The sequence below is a fragment of the Passer domesticus genome, chromosome 8 (genome assembly GCF_036417665.1).
Source record: "Passer domesticus isolate bPasDom1 chromosome 8, bPasDom1.hap1, whole genome shotgun sequence".
In the NCBI taxonomy this organism is placed as follows: domain Eukaryota; kingdom Metazoa; phylum Chordata; class Aves; order Passeriformes; family Passeridae; genus Passer; species Passer domesticus.
Window position 1 is genome coordinate 4,412,741 of NC_087481.1, and position 19,534 is coordinate 4,432,274.

The 19,534-nt window shown below is 49.6% G+C and overlaps 1 pseudogene; it reads right to left on the minus strand.

The window, feature by feature from the left end:
• The window catches only part of LOC135306131 (zinc finger protein 208-like), a 378,562-nt pseudogene that overhangs the window by 124,845 nt on the left and 234,183 nt on the right, over positions 1 to 19,534 (minus strand).

The following is a 19,534-nucleotide window of genomic DNA, read 5'->3' on the forward strand; positions in this document are numbered from 1 at the left end:
CACTCAATGGCCCATTCACAGAAGATAGCCCCTGAAGGGCATTATCAGGGCTGAGTCATGGAAGAGATAAAGAACACTGCCCCGCCTGTTTACAACAGTTTCTAAAGGTGGTGATTGAAAACATGCATTTGGTTACATCTTGTACTGCAACCTGAAACAGTGGAGTAATCCCTGCTTGGGGGGTGAACACCACCCCCCTTACCCAAACTGGCTCAGGTGTAAAACCCTCTCCCTGAGAAGGCCTTATACACAGGGGACAATGTCACACTTGCCCCACCCCAGGGGAGGTCTCTGTCCCTGTCACTCTCTTGCCCTCCCCCTTTTTTCTCTTTTATTCCATCTCTCTCTACCTCACATTTACTGTTCAATAAAATCCACTTTGCATTTGGTCTTGTTAGCACCTTAATTGGGGCAGAGGCATCTCTCTAACAATTTTCTTAACCAGATTGTGTATAATATTTTGACACAGTGCGTTTAGGCAGTGTTGTCTGACCCCAAGTGCCTTTGTCAGCAGCATGGTTCCCTCCTCTGTGGGAGGAGGGCTCTTTCTTTCCAGAGGAACTCTTGGAAACTTGGATGCAAATTCCTCTGAGCGACTTGTGGGAGAACTGATGAGGAAAATGGATGTTGTGGGTGGCCAGTGTAAAGAAAATATTTTGTTGTCTTTCCATGAAATGTTTGTTAAATCACTGGAGGAAAGTGAGCAAATGTTACCATTGAGGCTGACAAGGTTCATTCAGGTTGAGGAACACAAGGCTACTAAACGTCCCAGAGGAAGCCCAGCTCAAGTAGCTAAATTCCCGAATAACTCCAGAATTCTGAGGCTTGGGGACTTTGCCAAATGTGAGAATCATTATTTTCTGTGTTCCTGTCACCTTTGTCACAGCCACACAGATTTTTTCCTTCCTTTCAATAATCTGTATTGGGTCAAATTTTCACTTTTTTTTTTTTTTTCTTTTTTTTTTTTTTTTTTTTTTTTTTAAATCAGAATCTTCCAGCAGCTGAGCTGGAGCTGTGCAGGAAGCGATGAAATTTGGAATTGACACAGAATTGCTTCTGTTGTTGGTTTATTAATGTTTGGGATTTATTTGTATTTTCCTCACATGTGACTTGTGAGAAAATCAAATCTTCATCAAAGTGATTTATGCAGATTGAAGTTTGATTTCTGCCAAGTTTATTTTGTCCAGTGCTCAGGGGATGCTGGAAGGGTCTCTGTGCCTCTCACCCTGGGGGATGCTTGGGAAGGGCTTGGGGGAGGTTGTCCCTCTCACCCCAGGCCGTTCTTGAGGGGGTGTCCGTGTCCCTGTCACCCCAGGGCGTCTCCATCATTCTCACCCCAGGGAATGCCTGGGGGCTCTCCCTCCCTCTCAGCCCCATGCCAATGGGGTGCTCAGGGCATTCTCTGTCCCCTCGCCCTGGGGATGCTCAGGGGTCTCCATCCCACTGGCCTCAGGGAATGCTTGTGCAGGGCTAGGGACCAGGGGCTCTGCGTCCCTCTCACCACTGAGGGTGCTCGGGGTTGGGGGGACTCTCCAACCTTCTCATCCCTGGGGAGGCCGTGGGGGTCTCTGTCCCTCTCAGCCCTGGTGTGACCCCTGGTCTTCCCTCTGGTGCCCAGGGACAGGACTGGAGGGAACGGCTGCAGCTGAGTCGGGGCAGGCTGAGGTTGGATCTCAGGAAAAGGTTTTTGCCCAGAGGCTGCTGGGGCACTGCCCAGGCTCCTCAGGGAAGGCTCCCAGCTCCAGGGCTCTCTGAGCTCCAGCAGCGTTTGGACAGCGCTGCCAGGCCCAGGCTGGCATTGTTGGGGTGTCCTGTGCAGGGCCAGCAGTTGGACTCCAGGATCCTGATGGGTCCCTCCCAGCTCAGCCAATTCTGTGGATCTGGGGGAACAGGGGCCTGGTGATGGATGCCATGGAAACTGACCATAGCAACAGGGGCCTGGTGGTGGTTGCCCACTAAGGATCAGATTTGTCACAGGCTCTCAGAGGGGTTCCATGGGGACTTTCCAAGAGTCTCCAGGCTGTTCAAGAGCTGGAATGTCACAGGCAGAGACAGGGGCTCCATGGAGGCCTCCCAGGGGTTTCTGGGGATGGTAAAGAGCCCTGTGGTCAGAGGCAGTCACAGCCATTCCATGGTGACATCCCAGGGCACCTTGGGCTGCAAAGGCACTGATCGGTCACAGGCACTCACGGGGGCTCCACGGTGACATCCCAGGAGTCCCCAGGCTGCCAATGAGCTGGGATGTCCCAGACACTCACAGGGGCTCCAGTCATGGGCACAGTGGGAGCTTCAGGCAAAAGCTTTATTTCTTTTTTGGAGAAACTCCTGATGAGTCATGAGATGGAGAAATGACACCCAACAGACACCATGGATCCTCAAACCCCTGCAGGACCCCTAGACTTCCAAAATTTATTTTATTAGAGGAGAGTGGGAGTGGCTGGATCCAATCCCAGCACCAGACTTTGTCAAAGCTGTAAAAGATTAGACAGGTAGAATTGAACCTTAATGCAATTTGTCCCACAGGATTAATGATGGAATACTAGATAAATTGATATAAATACAGCTCTGATTGATTCTGAACATGATTAGACAGAATGGTTTGTTTACACCACAGATTAAATTTTAAAAAAGAGTTATTTACTCCACAGTATAGGAGCTATAACAATTATTAGCATATAGTGATCTAGGAAGCAATTTTGATGTCAACAGGGCCTTGCTGGAGTTGTTGGAGCCCATTGCAGGCAGAGCCTCCTGCTCCAGCAGGAACTGCCTTTCCTGTGCCAGGAGCAGGGCAGGTCCCGCTGCAGGAAAAGCCCCAGGCCAGCCCCAGCACAGGGAAGGGCTCGGGCACAAGGGCAGAGTGCCGTGCTGGGAGCTGTGCCAGGCAGAGCCTGAGGCACCAAAGGCACCTTGGCAGCAGCAGCTGCTTGCAGGCCAGGGCCAGAAGCCTCCCTTGGCAGCCCGGCCTGGTGGCCAGCACTGCAGAGCTGCTGCCTCAGGGTTCATTTCTGCCTGGGCTCTGAAAAGCCACTTCTGCTCCAGGAGCCTGCCTGGGAAGCCATTGGCCCCAGCACCTTGGGCACAAGATATGAATGACAAAACTCTTCATGCCAGCAGAGACAAGGCAGGGGCAGAGGAAAGGGGAGAGCCAGGCCCAGGGCACAGGGCTGCCATGGTGATGGCTGTGAGGTCACTGCCCCTGCAGCAGCCTGGCTGCCCTCAGCAGACATTCTGGCCAAAAGCATTGTGAGGGCACCCAGCACAGCAGAGAACCCACACAACAGGAAATCTGTCCTTGGGGATGAGGGGGTTTTACTGTGTCAGGCTGCACAAAGGTCCTGCTCTTGTGGAATTCCTGGGGTTGGGAATCCACTTTTCTGGGAAAACAGTTGCAGTTTTGTGCCACTCTCATAATTGGAAAATATTTCCTCCTTTTAACAAATGTAAATCCACCCTCATTCAGTTGAGTGATATTGACTCCTGTTCTGTTACTGCAAGATGTGGGACAAAATAATGTTGACCACTATTTTTCCATTTTCACAGACCTTGAAAAGTAACCAAAAATCTCCCAAGATGGGGTTTGGATGCCTCATCACATAACCAGCAGGTAGAATGTGGTGGCTCTGGGCTCAGTGGTGTGGAGACTGAGGACAGAACAGGAGCAGCCTGAGAGGGATTAAAGGGTGATTTCAGAGAGGCTGGAGTTTTTCTTCATTGTATAAAACACCAAGAGAAAGAAATAATGGCACCAAGGGTGTGGAGTTCCCCTGCCCCAGGAAGTAGGGTTTCTAGCCAGACAGACAGCATCAAGTGAGGAGTGTGATTGAAAGAGGATTCCGCCCCTCCACCCTGTCGGTCATGCCCCTGCAAGCCCAGGAAAAGACACTCCACCCCATCTGGTCAAAAAAGGAGTGGCCACAGAACATTTTTCCTTTTCTGTAACCTCATTGGTCCAAATTCTACTGCAAAGTCCCCACCACACATTTTTCCATTGGTTGTCCTCCTCTATCCACTCCTTTGCAGTGCCCTGCTCCTTCTGCTATTGGACCCCGACCCTAAACTCCACCCCTACCCTGTCATATAAAACCCATGACAAGCCACCACCCCCTCTCCCCCTTAATTTCTTGTCTTGGTCCCTGGCACAATAAAGGATCCTGTGCTTTTCTAAACCAGTACCCATCCTGTTGCCTTCCTTTCCCTGTTGGTCATCGATGCCTGCCTGAGGTCTGAGACTCTGGGGTCTGGGGGAGTTGTTTTGCTGCTTACTGCAGTGGAACACAACACAAGGGCATCTGGGGAGGCCCAGACTGGACAGCAGGAGAAAGGAATTTCCTCCCCCAGGGCAGGGCTGTGGTGCAGAAGGAGCCTGGAGCAGCCCAAGGCTTTGTGTGGGCAGGCAGAGGCAGGCAGGAGGCAGAGCTGTCAGCAAAGGAAGGGGCCAACCAGGTGGGGCAGCCGGGGGATGACGACAGCCTGCAGGGACAGAGGCGCAGGGCAGGGACACCGTAGGACAGCCTGGGCTGCACAGGGCACAGGGATGGGCAGCAGCTGCAAGGCCCTGACAGAGCCAACTTGGGCAGCACTTTGGCCATGGCTGCTGGCCCTGGACCTGAGCCAGGAGCAGGAGATAAGTGACCCTTGCAGGCCTGGGGCCTCATTGCCTCCTTGTCCCTGCTCAGCAGCCTGGCAGGGGCCGCCCCATGGTGCTGCCCTTGGCATTGCACATCCCCACATGCCAGTGCCCATCCCGGGAAGAGCCCTGAACAAGGAGGGAGGGACAGGATCTGCCTGGCCAGGGGCTGGGACTCAGGCCTTGGCCCTTTGCATTCCTGAAACACATCCAGGTTTGCTCAGCACCAGAGACACCTTTCCCTTGCTTGTTTCCACCTGTGATCACTGCCTCCAGTGTTCTGCTCTACCTGGAACCTGGGAACACATTCACATGAGTTGTGTCCCTCCTTGGGACCCATTAGAAGTTAAAGAAAGTTTGAAGTTTGAATCTGATTTGGAGTTCTTGAGAAGTTCTTTGAGGGTACTCTGAGGGACTGAGTCTGATGCAAAGAGCACCAAAGCCCCAGAGGGTCATTCAAGTCCTTGTGCTGTGTCTGTGCTGCTGAGCTGGGCCGGGCTCCTGGCCCAGAGGCAGCTCCTGGCAAGGGCAGCGCTGCAGAGAGACAGCTCTGGCCAGGAGCAGCTCCTGTGCACAGCCCAGCAGGGCTGGGGCGCTGCCAGGGCAGCTCAGGGACACCAGCAGGGCACAGACAGAGCTGACAGGGGCTCAGCACTGGCAGGGGCTGGGGGATGTCCCAGAGGGGGCTGTGTCACAGCGGCACCTCTGTGGCTGTGTCCTAGAGGCACAGAGCAGCTGTGATGTCAGCAAGGGGCTGTGTGACAGCACAGAGTGGGCTGTGTGAGGTCACAGGTTGGGCTATGACATCACAGAGTTTGTTGTGTGAGGTCATTGAGCAGCTACAGCATCATAGAGCCGACTGTGTGACATCACAGAGCAGGCTGTGACTTCATGACATGGCTGTGTGACATCATAGAGCAGGCTGTGAGGTCAAAGTGTGTGCTGTGGCATTACAGAGTGGCAGTATGGTATCACAGAGAGGGTTTCGTGACATCCCTGAGGGGGTTGTGACATCACTGAGCTGTCTGTAATGTCATAGAGTAGGCTGTGAGGCCATGGAGTAGCCTCTGCCATCATGGAAGGTGGCTCTGTGACATCAGAGAGTGGGTTGTGACATCCCTGGGTGGCTGAGTAACATCATAGAGCCAACTGTGATGTCATAGAACAGACTGTGACATCACATGGTGACATTGTGACATCACCGAATCTTCTGTGACATCACGGTGCAGCTTTATGACATCACAGACTGATATTCCAGCACTGGCCCTGTGATATCATGAAGGGGCTTTGTGACGTCACAGAGCAGGCTGTGATATCACAAAGCAGTTTTGTGTGTCATCACTGAGTTGCCTGTGACATCATAAAGTAGGCTCTGTGACATCATAGTCTGGACATCATAGAATGGATTCTTCCATCACAGGGTATCTGTGTGACATCACAGAGGGGTTGTGACATCATAGAATGGCTGTGTGACATCCCAGGGTAGGATGTGTAATATCACAAGATTAACTGTGACATCATAATGAGGGCTGTGGCATCACAAAGGTGCTGTGTGACATCACAGGGGCTGTGTGAGGGCACTGGGGAGGTCACTCTGCCCCAGCCCCCCTCACAGTTCCCCCAGAGCAGTCCAACCCTGCTCGTGCACAGCGGGGTCCCCTGTCCCCCCGGGTCCCCCTGCCCCCGGTGCCGCAGCCTCCCCCAGAGGATGTTCCACAAGATTGACCCCAGAGCCTGACACGGGGACGGGGTGCCAGGGCCCTGGGGGGTGGGACAGGGGGACAGAGACTCCCTGACAGTGTACGTATGTCGCCGAATGCCAGAGCCTGGGCCAGGATTCCTTCACCCTGCTACGAATGAGGGCTTGAGAGTGTTGAAAAAATCCCCAGCAAGGGATCAGCAAAAACCAGATTTAATATTAAGGGACAGCACCACAAAATTCCTTGGGAAGAGTCACTCTGCTCCTGACTGGACACTTCAGGCACACCGGGGGAACAAAGCAACAACAAAACCAAACCAAATCCAGGCAAATAAAGCAGAAATTAACCAAGAACTATCCCTGTGTATGTGTGTGTGAGACACAAGGACAGTGAGGACAAGGATAAAAGGAATATGATCTAAAAGCTGAACAGAGCTCAAACTTAAGGACTTCACTTATACCTTAACCTTAACTTCTACCATAAACTTCAGAATTTAGCAAAAGAACAGCACTTAACACTATTTAACCTCATTTATAGCCTATGAATAAATAATTTAATAGCGGAATAACACTTAACAATACTCAGCTAATAACTTAAATTAAACCTAACAAATTAGCAAAAGAGCAACTCTTAGAAGCAATTAATTTAGCTTAGACCTTGTGACTTGACCTCACTTACAGGCCTGACTGACTCAGCTATCCAAGGCACTCCAACCCCTCCGAGAGCAGCATTTCTGCCACATTTCCCCAGCACAGGCACTCCTGTGTGCACACAGACACAAAGAGTCAGTGCAAGGCACCTGTGAGAAATTCCCCTGAGGGCAGCAAATGCTCCCTGTGGATGCTTTGGCATCTCCCCAGTGGGTGAAGGGTTGAGCCTGGAGGAGTGGGGGGATTGGCCCAGGCTCCCTCATTGTTCAGGATCCCCGAGTGCAGCAAACGGGAGAGTTCCCAGCTGGGAGAGGCCCCACTCAGAGGGAGTCGCTGGCCCAGGAGAGCTCCAAGGGGCTCCTTTTGCAGCGCTGTTTGTAGGGCCCCAAGAGAGGGGCTGCAGTCACAGCAATGGTTCATCCTGGCCGCACTTGGTATCAACAGCTTTCTTTGGCAGTGTGAGAACAGGGATGTTGTGCCACTGAGGGAACAAAACCAGTTCCCAGGGCTGCTCCTACAGCAACCAGGAGCTGGTTGGGCAGAGCCTGGAGCAGACAGTGTTTGTGCTGAGCTGCAGAGGAGCTGAGCCCAGGGGCTGTTGGCCATGGCCAAGGCCCAAGGAGCATTTCTGAGCTGGCAGGACGGCCTGAGAAGGGGAGGGGGGAATGCAGCAGCACAGGGCCCATGGAACCAAGGGACCATGGTGACACTGTGGGGCCCTGTGAGACCAAGGGACCATTGTGACACTGTGAGACCCTGTGAGACCAAGGGACCATTGTGACACTGTGAGACCCTGTATAGCCAAAGGTCCATTGTGACATTGCAAGGCCTCATGGAACAATGGAGAGACCATTAAGAGACTTCACAGCCTCATGGAACCAAGGGGCTATTGTGACATTGAGGGGACTCATGGGATTATGGAGACCATTGAGACACTGTGAGGTCCCATGGAATAAGCAAAGCATTGTGACACTGTTAGGCCTCATGGAACCAGTGAGACCATTGTGACCCTGGGGGTCCCCACAGAACCAAGAGGACCATTGTGATACCGTGAGGCTTTGTGAAACCAAGAGGCCTTTGTGACACTGCAGGGCTGCATGGAACCAAAGCTCCAGGGTGACACTGGAGCCTCATGTCATCAGAGGTCCATTGTCACACTGTGGAGCTAATGGAGACTATTGTGACACTTCAAACTCCCAGGATCCAGAGGTCCATTATGACATTGCAGGGCTCACGGAACCAAGGGAACATGGAACAGGTTTGGCTGGTTTGGCCTCACAGGGGCTGCCAGACAGCTGATCTTGGCAGGTTAAGGGTCTCTTCTGAACTGCTTTTCAAATACTGGGGCTCTGGGCTTTCCTTCCTATGGAAAAGAACTGTCCTTCTTCTCCAGGCACCCATGCCCAGAATTGGGATTTCACCTCCAAATTTCCTTATATCCAGGGATTGTTCCCATTGGAATATTGCCAGGACAAATCTTGCGGGCAGTGATTTCTCATCTGTCCACAAAACACTGGGGAAGGATCTGTGCTCTTCTTCCAATGGGAAAGAACTCTCCTGCTTCTCCAGCCCCAATGGCTGAGAGGCTTCCACCTCCAAAATTCCTAAAATTCAAAGACTGCTCCCAGACAAAATCTGCCATTCCTGATAAGGCTGGATGGCCTTGGACTAGTGAGGCTCTCACCTGCCTTCTAAACACTGGGGCTCTGTGCTTTCCTTCCTATGGAAAAGAACTGTCCTTCTTGTCCAGGTGCCCATGGCCAGAGTCAGGATTTCACCTCCAACATTCCCTACTGTGACAGACTGAAGGAGATTGTTGGCTCAAAACATTTCATTTGAAGCAGAGGAAGGGGCAGGTCCAGCCTTGCCCTGCCCTGGAACCTCAGCACTGCCCTGCTCTGCAACCCCAATCCCCCGAGAGCCTCTATCCCAGCCCAGCAGTGGCTGCCAGTCCCTGGCACAGCACAGGCAATGCTCCACAGCCACCTCTGGAGCCCCCAGCCCAGCTCCTGAATGTCTCCTTGGGAGGTCTGGGCATGTAGAAGAATGAGCCCCTTGAAGGCTGACCCTGTTTGGACAAGCTGCTCCTCACCCCCAGCCTCACCATGTCTGGGATGCTTGGCTCTTCCCTCTGGGCAGAGCACCTCACAGTGGGATGATGTAATTTTTATCAGTCCTGCAGTTACACTCAATGGCCCATTAACAAAAGATATGTCCCTAAAGGGAGGATTGATTTGTTGAAGAGATAAAGAAAACTGCCCAATTAGCAGAAAATAACTGCCCTACCTCTGACAGATGGCAAATACAATACACACATTATCTCTCAATCCAAAACAACAGGATTTCAAATTTTGGAATTTAACTTAACATTGCTCAAATCTAACAATAATGAAGCTTAACTTTGCTTAGTGTTATCAACCCGGAATTTGGATTAAATTAAACATCACAGAATCAAAAACTAATATCCTTAAAAGTTATACATATAACAAAATTTAACTTATTCTGATGCTATTAATGGAAATAAGGCACTGAAAAGTTGAACAATCCGCAATTGAAATAACAGTGTGATGGATTTACTGGGGAGATTCAAAGGATGTAATAAGTGTGTCATGTTTTTATGTAATTTAGTTTTGAGATAAGCCCATGGTAGCCAAAATTTTATGCAAGCATAAATTTACTAGACCTTTTAAAGTGCAGTTTTACTGAAAGAAACAACAATGTGGAATTCAGCAAATTGCCCGGCAAACCAGCAGCTTCTTGAAATTGTATTTATTGTGATTCCAGATGGTCAATTTACCAGCATTTCTGTTAAAGAACCTCCAGCCAGTGCCGTGGTGGGGGGGCCTGGCGGAGCCGCGCCGGGGGCTCGGAGGAACCGTGCCGGGAGCAGCCGAGCCACGCACCCCAAAGCGCCTGCGGTTCCCCCTCCTGCCCCAGAGCCTGTGAATGTGCCTCCATGCCAGAGGGAAGGGGAAGGAGATCCACCCAGTGCATCCCCAGCAGGATGGCATTGGCAGAGGGGTTGTCCTGCAGCCAGGGGCCATGCTGGGCTGGGAGATGGAGCAGGAGAGAGGGGGAAAGGGGCACTGACTTCCTCCTCACCTGCCTGAGTTTCTCAGGGCATCTTTCTCTTCCCTGCAGCCTTCTCCTACATGGGCCAAGGTTTGGGAATGGGAAATCCTGGTTTGGGGAAAAACAAGGGATGAGCACAGTGAGTCTGAAGGTCCTCTGCTCAAGTCCATCTCTAGAAGTCGCCTGGTGTCCATAAAAACCTTCAAAAAGCGGAAATGAATAAAAAAAAAAAGGCACCAGGAGTGTCCCATTTCCAGTCTCATCCCTCCGGGTCTCTGGTGGTGCCTCCTGTCATGGCTGCTGAGGATCCCCGGCCTCCCCAGGGATGAGAAGGTCAGAGCGCCCCCCCAGCCCTAAGCACCCTCAGCGGTGAGAGGGACACAGAGCCCCTGGTCCCTAACCCTGCACAAGCATTCCCTGAGGCCAGCGGGATGGAGAGACACCAGAGCAACCACCAGGGCAAGGGGACAGAAACCCCTGAGCATCCCCTGGGCTGAGAGGGACAGAGACTGCCCCAAGCACCCCCTTGGCATGGGGGTGAGCACCCCACTTCCTGGGCTGAGAATAATGGAGACCCACTGGGGAATGGCCTGGGGTGACATGGACAGGGACAACCCTCCCATGCCCCTCCCAAGCATCCCCCAGGGCGAGAGGCGCAGAGACCCCTTGAGCATCCCCTGGGCACTGGACAAAATAAACTTGGCAGGAATTAAATTTAACGCTGCATAAATCACTTGGATGAAGATTTGATTTTTTCACAAGTAACATTAGAGGAGAAAACAAATAAATCCCAAAGATTAATAAACCAACAATAGAAGTAATTCTGTGGCAATTCCAAGTTTCATCAGTTCCTGTACAGCTCCAGCTCAGCTGCTGGCAGATTCCCAAAAAAGAAAAGTGGAAATGTGGCCCAATACAGATTATTAAAAGGAAGGGAAAGCACTATGGAGCTGTCATGAGTGTGACAGGGATGAAGAGAATAATGATTCTCACATTTGGCAAAGTCCCCAAGCCTCTGAATTTGGGAGTTATTTGGGAATTTAGCTCCTTGAGCTGGGCACTTCTAGCAGCCTCGTGTTCCTCACCTTGGGGTGAATGAACCTTGTCAGCCTCACTGGTGTCATTTGCTCACATTCCTCCAGTGATTTGAACAAATGTTTCAAAGATGGACAACAATATATTTTCTTTACACTGGCCACCCACAACAGCCATTTTCCTCATCAGTTCTCCCACAAGTTGCTCAGAGGAATTTGCATCCAAGTTTCCAAGAGGTTCTCTGGAAAGAAAGAGCCCTCCTCCCACAGAGGAGGGAACCATGCTGTTGTCAAGGTCAGAGAACACTGCCTAAACTCACTGTGCCAAAATATTGTACACAATCTGGTTAAGAAAATTGTTAGAGATGCCTCTGCCCCAATTAAGGTGCTAACGAGACCAAATGCAAAGTGGATTTTATTGAACAGTCAATGTGAGGTAGAGAGAGATGGAATAAAAGAGAAAAAAGGGAGAGGGCAAGAAAGTGACAGGGACAGAGACTTCTCCTGGGGTGGAGCAAGTGTGACATTGTCCCCTGTGTGTGTGACCTTCTCAGGGTGAGGGTTTTACACCTGAGCCAGTTAGGGTAAGGGGGGTGGTGTTCACCTCCCCAGCAGGGATTACCCCACTGTTTCAGGTTGCAGTGCAAGATGTAACCAAATGCATGTTTTCCATCACCACCTTTAGAAACTGTTATAAACAGGTGGGGCAGTGTTCTTTATCTCTTCCAGGACTCAGCCCTGATAACGCCCTCCAGGGGCTATCTTCTGTGAATGGGCCATTGAGTGTCCCTGCAGGACTGGTAAAATGACATCATCCCATTGTGGGATGCTCTGCCCAGGGGGAGGAGCCAAGCATTCCTACCTGGCTATAAGCTGAGGCTTCTGACACCAGGAGCACCTTGGCTACTGGATTTCCAGAGGACAAGAGCTCCATCACCAGCACTGGACCTCCAGAGGAGGAACAGACCCTTCTACAGGATCACTGCTTTGACAGAATCACGATCATCACTGCAACAGGACTGCAGCCACCATTTAATGGGACTGCTACCACTACCCTGAGCAACAGGGTGTCAGGTTATATCCTGACTGTGTCAGTTTAAGGCAGTGTTTTTGTATCATTGCCTTGATCTTAATTTTCTTATTCAATTGTAATTCTGGCTTAGACTCTCCTCCTGGTTTGCCCTCAAACCAGTGCAAAACTCAATGCACTCATCTCTTGTTTTCCTCCCAAAACAGAATTTCCCATCTGAAACCCACTGCCAGATGGAGGAGAAGGCTGCGAGGAAGAGGAAGATGTCCCAGGACCACCAGGTAGGTGAGGAGGAAGTCAGTGCCTCTTTTTCTCTCTCGCCTGCTTCATCTCCCAGCTCAGCATGGCCCATAGCTGCAGGACAACCCCTCTGCCTTGGCCATCCTGCTGCGGACGCACTGGAGATATCTCGTTCCCTTTCTCTCTGGCACGGAGGCAAAGCCCATCCACTCCTTGTCCTTCGTCCCCCAGACAAGAAGCTGAGGACAGAGACCGGAGAGGACAAATCTCCACAGCAGAACCTCATGGAAGAAGCAGTTTTGAAGGACTCCATGGCACAGGAATCGAACAGGGAGGTAAAGCCCAATAGATCCCACAGGATGAAGGCCTGCAAACCCAGCCCAGGGTGCTCTGAGGAGGAAAGACCCACCCTGTGCCAGGAAGGTGGACAGAGCTTCAGGCAGGGATCAGAGCTGGTGGTCCATGAGCAGCTTCCTGATGGGGAGAAGCCCCACAAGTGCTTGGAGTGTGGGAAGAGCTTCAGGCGGAGCAGCACCCTGATCAGCCACCAGATGATCCACACTGGGGAATGGGCCTATGAGTGTGGGGAGTGTGGGAAGGGCTTGAGGTGCAGCTCAGACCTCGTCATCCACCAACGCATCCACACTGGGGAGAGGCCCTATGAGTGTCCCCAGTGTCAGAAGAGGTTTCACACCAGCTCCAATCTCCTCCTGCATGAGCGGATTCACACGGATGAGAGGCCCTTCCGCTGCCCTGACTGCGGGAAGGGCTTCAACCGCAACTCCCACCTCGTCAGGCACCGGCGCATCCACAGTGGGGAGAGGCCCTACGAGTGTGCCCAATGTGGGAAGAGCTTCATCCAGAACTCTGACTTGACGAGACACCAACAGAGGCATCGTTAAGAGAAGCCCTGCAAATGCCCCAACTGCAAGGAGACCTTCGTGCCTGGCTCCAGCTTCATACCCAACTGGAGGACCCACATTGGGAAGAGACCTGTGATCCATGCTGGGAAGACACCTGTCCCTTCTCCTGCCCCTGCCAATGACATGATATGGGATCAATGAACATGAGGTACGGTCCAGGGCCGTGTCATTATATCCACTCCCTCCTCAGGTCATTGCCGGGGCAGGAAAGGGTCTGTCTCTCCCTGAGGAGAAGGGTGTCCTTTGCAGGCAGGAGGAAATATGTGGCCAGGATGACCCAGTGAGTTGTGTTTTGGTTTTCCCTGTAAATAGTTTTTCTTTTCCCTTTTGTTAGCAGTATTGTTTCTGTTCTTGTTTGTTCTTTATCTTGTTGCTCTTCCAAATAAATTGTTCTTATCCCAGGCCAGGATCTTTGCCTTTTGTGCTTTCCATGGGAGGCAGAAGGGCAGCGAGCAGCAGCATTGTTTTAGCCGGAGCAGGAATCTGAGGAATCCCATTCCTAAACCCCAGCCCTTGGAAACCGAGCATCCCAGCTGGTCCCAGCCCTGGTGGCCATGGCAACAGCCTTGGGAGCGGGTCCCTGGCTGGGGCTGTGGGAACCTCTTCCCTCTGGTGCCCAGGGACAGGACTGTAGGGAACGGCTGCAGCTGAGTCGGGGCAGGCTCAGGTTGGATCTCAGGAAAAGGTTTTTGCCCAGAGGCTGCTGGGGCACTGCCCAGGCTCCCCAGGGAAGGCTCCCAGCTCCAGGGCTCTCTGAGCTCCAGCAGCGTTTGGACAGCGCCGCCAGGCCCAGGCTGGCATTGTTGGGGTGTCCTGTGCAGGGCCAGCAGTTGGACTCCAGGATCCTGATGGGTCCCTCCCAGCTCAGCCAGTTCTGTGGTTCTAAGGGAACAGGGGCCTGGTGATGGTTTCCATGGAAACTGACCAGAGGAATGGGGCTGGTGATGGTTGCCCACTAAAGATCAGATTTGTCACAGGCACTCAGAGGGGTTCCATGGGGACTTTCCAAGAGTCTCCAGGCTGTTCAAGAGCTAGAATGTCACAGGCAGAGACAGGGGCTCCATGGAGGCCTCCCAGGGGTTTCTGGGGATGGTAAAGAGCCCTGTGCTCAGAGGCAGTCACAGCCATTCCATGGTGACATCCCAGGGGACCTTGGGCTGCAAAGGCACCGATCTGTCACAGGCACTCACGGGGGCTCCATGGTGACATCCCAGGAGTCCCCAGGCTGCCAAAGAGCCGGGATGTCCCAGACACTCAGAGGGGTTCCTGTCATGGGCAGAGTGGGAGCTTCAGGCAAAAGCTTCATTTCTTTATTGGAGAAACTCCTGATGAGTCATGAGGTGGAGAAATGACACCCAACACCTGATGGAGAAGGAAGACTTGCTCAGCGGATCATGATCGACAAGTCTCGTCTTTATTCCCGAATCGCCAATTATTATACACCTTTTAATTAGCTCATGCATAGTGCAAAATCCCAGCTCACCATTGGCTATTTAGTTATCAGCTATCTACGTGCTGTTTTGGTATAACTACTTACTACTTTCCCGGGCTGTTTCGCTCCACCACCTGCCTGTGTGTCGCTCCACCACCTTCATCCGTGGGCCAAGGACACAGTTTAATTGGAATGGCAATTCCCCTCATTCTCTATCTCGGTCAAATTAATCTCACTGTGACCTTTAGCTTGGAGCCAGCTTGTTACAAAGCTTCCAACATTTCCCCCGTTTTCTTTTTGGGCCAGAAGTGTTGTTTTCCAAGCCCTTTCCATCATCTGACTCACTATTCTTTGTACGCAGTTAAGCAAGTATGGTAATACAAGCATTAGCAATACTATCACACCTAATATCCCTATAGCATACATTGCTGCTCTATTCTGCAATACTGCATGATTTACACTTTGTACATCTTGAGACAGCATGTCCAATATCTATCTATCTTCTTTGCTTGTTGAATGGTCAACGTTTCTCTTGCTCTTGATAGAGTTACACATTCTTCATTGAAATCCATCTGGACTTTGCACCTGTTAAAACACAAACAAATCCCACGTCCCTGCAGGACTGAAGAATTTTCTTAAAATCCTGGAGGTGAAGAATGGGTCCTGGTTTCATTTTGCAATGTTACATAGAGAAATGTTAAGATAAGAGTAATTAGGAATCAATTTAGATAATACACACAATCAACAACACATACAAGATCAGAAAATTACTAAACACTACAACACTGAACTCTTATCCCAGAGTCTGCGACAGCTGATAAAATTTAAAATGACAGAGAATTGGAGAAATCATGTCCGGATTCATGTTTCCCCCAACTCCTTCTGAAAATAGCTCAGCTATCATAGATGGTCAAATCGCCAAGTCAAAAGGACTTGAATACTATTTGACGCAGAAAACATCTGGGTTGATTGTCAGTCACTCCATCCAAATAGAGCTAGAGCTTGGCCAGAGCCCAAACTCTAATTGGTGAGTGTCACTTAACACATTTTTTAAACAGGACTTTTAAAAACAACGGTTATAAACAAGAAACCTTAGGGTTACAAACCAATCAAACCAGCAAATAATTGAATCCTTCTGAAGTTTCTGTCAAAACAGAGATTTTCCAAACACAGCAAACTTCTTGAATTCTCTGCTGGAGTATTCCTGTAATAATAATTAAAAGAACCAGAAAACTGGCAATTTGGATAAAAACCCTCAGAAACATCTAAATAGTTAGGAAATAAAAAGACGGGATCCTGAAGAGACACGTGTCTTGCAGGTGATCACACACACAAAAAAAAAAAATAGAAAAACACATAAAAGGAAAACACATGAAAGCTAGCTGCAAATACTACAACAATACCTTAACAATAATTCTTATCACAAAAATCTGAAAACTTCTTAACAAAAGGTGCTTGAAGGGGTTAAAACAACTTTCCCAAAATATTCATCTAGTATTAACAACAATCACTATCAGCATTACTTACAAAAACTGGAAATAACAAAGATTATAAACTTAATATCAATAATTCTTAAAACTTTGAATATTGGATAGATATTTTAAAACAAAACTGAAAAAGATGACAGATAATCTTAAACACAAATAATTTCACTTAAAATAAGGATAGTACAAAATAATTAGCACATTTACATCCATTTATCTAATGCCATTTCTTAAGGAATAGAAGAGAGCAAAGACTATAAAGACCATAGTATACAGAAATATTACAGTTTAAATCTTCTCATATGTAGTCCAAACAGAAACTAGGAAGTTTACTTAGACTCTGCCCCACTAAAAGGTTGTTCTCGCCTCAGGCAAGGGAAAGGTAATGAAGTCATCAAATTTAAAGCCATCAAACCCAAATACTCAATCACTTTTAAAAAGGCAAACACATTTACAAAAAAACTGGTAAACAAACTGTAAAGTCTGTGGAACAGTTGGGTGAAATGCCCCGTATAACATCTGGATGAAGCACTGTGTGAATTTTCAGAAGTTTTCTATCGTGATCTTGAAGGAAATTCCTGACCTGTTTTTTCTCAGACACTTGTTTGAATTGCTGCGATGGGCTGGCTGCTGTGGTTGCTAGGCAGCTGTGACAGGGCGGTGCTTTGAGGAATGTCTGCCCGCGCCTGTCTCTGCCTGCTCCAGCACCGCTTTAGTCTTATCCCGGGGGTGAGGAAAGGAACGCTCTCGCCCGGACCCGCACAGCCCCGATCTCCTTTGGGCTCCGCTCTGCTTGGATTTCCGCTCGGGCTGGTTCCCCCTGGCTCTGCGCCAACACCCGCAGCCAGCGGGAGCACGTCCCACACCGCTGGTGCTTTTGTGCGCTTGCAAAAAGTGAAAAAGCCCTCCTAGCTCCAGCTTTTGGGTTTCGGGGTTTCGCATTACTGGTGCGCGTCCGCAGCCGCTACCATTGGCACTGCGCTTATTATTAATTGGAATGGCAACTCCCTCATTTTCTATCTTGGTCAAATTAATCTCACTGTGAGCTTTAGCTCGGAGCTAGCTTGTTACAAAGCTCTCAACAGTTTAGCCCAGAAATGAGTTCTGCACTTCTAAGGCTGGTTCTGAGAGTGAAGGGGGAGAAGAAGAATTGTGCAGTTTGTTTTCAGAAACTGCACTCACTCCTCTACATTCCGGCTCCTGGACTGTTGTGATGCCCTAAGGAGCTGGAACAGAGGCTAGAGGGAGTTAAGAGGAATAAAGTGGTGTCCTAGTTTACAATACAAAGATGTATTCTATTCCCATCCTCAAGAGCTGTTGAAACCAGAAGGGGCACTGTTTGTTCCTTATCTCCTGTTAATGGGCCCATCAATGCCTTGCCACATGACTCAGAGATAACTCCCTCCAAGAGCCATTTCTGTTTAATGGGTAATTAAGGATCCACCCCATGACTCATAGAATGATATCAGCCCATTGTGAGATGCTCTGTCCAAGTAGGAGAGGAGCTAAGCATCCCCACCTGGATACAATCTGAGTTTTGGGACGGAACAAGCTGTCCTTACCCACTGGTTTCCAGAGGCCAAGAGCTACTACATATTTTATACAGCATCACCACTTCAACAAGACCGTTTCATCTGGACTGCTTTCACCACCCTAACTTGCAGGGTGTCAGCTTGTATTCTGACTCTGTCAGTGTTTTTTTTTTTTTTTTTCTTGCATTATTGCGTGTATTTGGGGTTTTTTTCCCTTTTCATAATAAATTGTATTTCTGACTTGGAGTGTCTCACTGGTTTTGCTTTCAAGCCAGAACCTATATATAATATAATAAAATAATCAAATTTTTTATCTATGTAATTAAAAATTGATAATGTGAAATAAGGGTGACAATGGTAATATGTCAGCTTTGGCTGCTCACTGTGATACTAAATGGCCTACAGAAAAGAGCTGGCCAAGACCCCAGTGTCAGTGGTAAACTTTGTGAGATTGTATACAACAAATAAAAAAGGAAGGGATGAAATTGGCAATTTTTATAGGATTTGCTGATACTGTGATGTGGAATGCTTTATCTATTACTGTGAGAAATGCAGTGATTAAGACTTCTGGGTTTTTCATGTGCCAGACAATCCACAAGCTGCAGGATTGGTTGAATGGGTGAAGGGTTTGTTAAAAGAGCAGTTGACAAAATGAGGAGATGGGAACCTGTCCCCATGGAGATCCCATCTCCCAGATGTGGTCCATGCCCTTAACAATGGCCCACTGGGGAAATGGAAATCCCTGGCTGTGCACAGCTGCACCCAATTTGCACCTACAACCATGGGCAGTGAGACTTGGACTGCCTGGGAAATTGTTGTGGGTGTGATGGCCCCTGGCAGGGCCAGCCCAGAGGCTGCAGGGCTGGACCTTCATGCACTGGAATTAATTAGGATAAATCAGAAGCAAATGAGAGTTGTCCATACAGGAACAGGAATTCAGATTCCTCCAGGACACTTTAGTTTGGAAACTGCTCACTTAGGGCTTGGCTTTGCAAAGTGTTCATGTCCTGGGAGGAGGAACTGATGCAGATTATCAAGGAGAAATTAAAGGAATTGTGTTGAACAACAGTGAACAAGATTGGATTATTCAATCCCATGGCAGAGTAGCAGAATTATTAATATTGTCAGTTTTTAAAACAATTGTGAAAAAAGGACATCCACCTCAAATCACTGCTGTTAGTAGAAATAAAGGGTTTGGATCCACCAGTCCTAATAAAGGAACCAGAGTGTGGGCCCAGAGGCCAAAAGGCCCTCCTGAGGCAGCTGAAGGAACAGCTCTGGGGAAAGACAGCATTGTTTGAATCCTGAAACCTGGGCAGGAACAATGGGAATGTGTCCCTGCAGCCAAGTGTTCTGTCTGAGAACAAGTAGGTATTACAGGATACTGTTTTGCACATCCTGCCAGACCAAATCTCCTTGTTTGCCCCAATGGCCCCTTTGGAAAATGCTCTGATCCACGGGGCTCCCTGTGAAGGCTGCTGTGACACTGAGGGACTTGCACACAAATTCCATCCAGGAGCCTGGGTGCCCTCAGGGACTGGGACCCGACCCCCTTCCAGCCAAAGGGGAAAGGGCCCCACCAAGCCTTGTTAGCCACAGACAACATGGTAAAGCTGAACAGCAAAGGACCTTGGAGGCATTCTTCTGGAATTAAAAAGGCTCCAGCTCCATTGACAACAGAATTATTGTTCCTAACTCAAATGAGATTGAGCGAAAAAAATGAAGAACAGTGTCACTAAAGTACTACGCATGTCTGGAGGTTGTACCTTGATAATCAGCCAGAATCTTTGTTTGCCACAAACACCAC